Raw genomic sequence first — 3,171 nt, forward strand, 5'->3', positions numbered from 1 at the left:
GTTGCGGAAGGTGATGGGGCTTCTTTCTCTCAGGTGGAAGGATTGCAGATTTGGGGTCGCCAATTGGGGCTTCGACTCTCGTCGTCGGTTTAGATGATCAGAGCTTTCTATCCAGGTAAATTCCTTCAACATTATGTCTTCTTTGCTAAATTTGTGATTAATCCGCAAACCCTAGGTTAACGGTCACCATTCATTCGTCTGGATTTTCTATCTGGATTTTCTAATCAAATCGTGATTAATTCACAAACCATAGGTTATCTATTGATTAATCAGAATGAATTTATCTGAATGAATGTTAATTAATTCACAAGCTACGACTCTCGCTGTAAGTATTTTGATCAATTGAATTGGTTTTTGAGATTCAAATTTAAGTGTAGTTTATGCAGAGTTTTGTTAACAGGTTGTTGTGAAATGTAAGGTGACTCTTCTCTAAGAATTTTACAAGTTTTTCTGATGGGTTTGTTATGTATGAAAGAGTAAATGTGTGTGTACTCATAGGAACATGGCATTTAGCCAGTATCTGATTTCTTTTTGCCATCGATATAGTAAATGTTATTCCATTTTGGCATTTAAAAGGTGGACTGATTTGTTTCTTTTAATTGTATGATTACAGGTTTATGAAAAGGCGCTGAAGTCGTGCGCATGTACAAAACATTATTGGGAAGTCAAGGGTTCCGAAAGGTAAAGAAAGATGTTTACGTCGATATTTTGTGATAAAAATGACACATTTTAATTTTAGGGGACGGATTTTTACTTTTAAAGGCACGATGGACATGTGCTATGTGAGACGCTAAGCAGCAAGGATATGTCATTATCATCAAACAAAAACTGAGCATTTAAAAGACGGTAGTTAACTATTTTTATTGTTATTACAGTTGGGAAGCTGGACAAATATTGGCGACGAAATTGATGCTTAGCCAAGTTGTTAATTTCTAAAAAGGTTGTCCGTTGGTTCTTGGTCCACAATTTGTGCATGGTATTAAATGCAGGTTTGCCTGCTCTTCGAATGGCTGCACTATATGCGCATGTTGGTAGTTTGTGTTTACTACCTGAATTGGGGGCATCTGTGATTAAAGAGGTAAAGTCCTTACCCATTTTGTATGTAGTACTAAATCAGAGGTGTCAATTTCAATCTTGTGATTTATATCAATGGGTCAAAACAGAGGAATGGGTCAAGTGGGTCAAACGGATTGAGCCACTTCGCATATAACGAGAATGTGGCTTGCCAGTTATAACCAATCAAAATATTCCAGTAACACTAGCAACCAATAAGAAAAAGGAACACACCAAAAATCTCTCCCTATATTCGGAAACCAAGGTCCACCAATCCCTATATATATGCGTACATTAAATGGAAGATTGCATCATGAATCTTACAATCTCTCTATGTTTAGTTGTTTACATCTGATTGTAAGTTTTGTTTCGGTTATTAGTTTCTTGAATCTAGAAGACAATGGCTCATACCAAGCAAACCGTTCGCAAGTCTACAGGTGGAAAAGCTCCCAGAAAGCAACTGGCTTACAAGGTACGTACTGTTGTAACCTTATTGTTTTTGATCAAATGTGTATCCCACTTATATAGTTAATGATATACCACACCTGACAATGCATTGAGCGGGTTTTTCATCCCGCCGCAACGCGCGGCAAAATGGATCAAGAACGAAACTAGATACATACTTGGGTGGCCGTAAAAATTTGAAGACTTGGGTGATCTCCCTGTACATCATCCTTAATAATTTAAAAAATGGTTAATATTTATCGGTATGCTGTATGGCCCGTAACAGTACCATGGTGGGACTAACTTTGGCCATACTATCGGAGGTCCGTTTATTGCGACAAGTTATGATTACGATGCTCCACTTGATGAGTATGGTATTTTTCTTCTTAACCTTGTTTCGCGGGTCATTTTGTATATGTTAATCTGTATGTGTCGTTTTTTTTCTCACAAAGATTATATGTCTGATGATTACTTGCAGGAGTGCCTCGACAACCGAAGTGGGGCCACTTAAAAGATTTACATAAGGCCATCAAGCTTTGTGAAGACACATTGGTAGCAACCGACCCAACAACTACTTCTCTTGGTCAAAATTTAGAGGTGAAGTACTCCTGTTCTTGATCCATTTTTAAACTAAGGATGTACTTTAACATTTTTAAACTAAGAAATGAGCCTAAAAAGGTGACACGACAAACGGTTAAGTGTAATTTTTATGTGTACAACTTAATAAATATTTTTTTTAAATGAGGCCAGTGTAGGATTGTTAAGGGGGCCGTGTCCGCGAGGTCGAACCCGGCTTAAACCTGAATATGGCACAGACCTGAAAAAACAATCAAATTCTGGAAGGTACCCAACTGCCCGCTTTAACTCTATCTTTATTAACTTTTCATGGCACTGTCTTAGTCAAGGCTTTTATAAGAAAAGAGAACATGTTATCCATGCTGTTTGCTTGCTGACAGCCTGGTGCATCTGGCTGCACCGAAACAATAAGGTTTTCAATCGGAAAAATAGTTCGGTCAACATGGTGGCGGAAGAAATTAAAGTTAGCACTTTTTGGTGGATGACAAGAAGGGCCAAAAGAGCTGGCCTCACTTTGGATAGCTATTTACATGATTGAGCAGGATGCTTTACCAACAATTCCAAAATGTAGAAGCATTTGCACGTATCGAAAAAGAGCCAAGGCTTTCATTTGATGTGTTCTTTTTGTTATGAAGATGCCACTCATAGTAAAAAAAAATTACTTATACAGGTTGATTATTGCTGGGCTGATTGAACTTCCAGTAGATCATGTGGAAAAGAAACTGTCATAGATGATATTGGACAACAACATAGAACACTAGATCATGATATTGACTTATATATGTTTTTTATATCGTTTTAAGGTTTGAATTATGCTACTGTCCCTTATTATCGACTCCGCAGCAACGCGCGGGTTACCCACTAGTATAAAAATAAATGTGAATATGCGCACTTAAACTTAAGTTAATTTTCTAAGAATTTTTTTTAACGACCAACAAAATGTTGGGAATTTTTAGAAAACCAGATGATCAGAGAGACGTGTTGATGCGTGTGTAGTGTGATATATTTTTAGTTATATTTTAAGCCCTTTTTAACACTTTAGTCAAGTTTTAAATTTATAAAACACGATATTCTACTAACACTAAACACACATATGGG

General features: G+C 37.0%; 1 long non-coding RNA gene across 1 annotated transcript; it reads left to right on the top strand.

Annotated features, from left to right (window-relative positions):
• Positions 1-2,916, top strand: LOC110903109. Its single transcript, XR_002571674.2, has 7 exons — positions 1-115; positions 614-681; positions 876-1,078; positions 1,434-1,871; positions 1,976-2,094; positions 2,248-2,340; positions 2,454-2,916. It is a non-coding gene; the product is annotated as an uncharacterized LOC110903109 (long non-coding RNA).
• The last annotated feature ends 255 nt before the right edge of the window (positions 2,917-3,171 follow it).

Source organism: Helianthus annuus, chromosome 13 (genome assembly GCF_002127325.2).
Source record: "Helianthus annuus cultivar XRQ/B chromosome 13, HanXRQr2.0-SUNRISE, whole genome shotgun sequence".
Taxonomy (NCBI): Eukaryota; Viridiplantae; Streptophyta; class Magnoliopsida; order Asterales; family Asteraceae; genus Helianthus; species Helianthus annuus.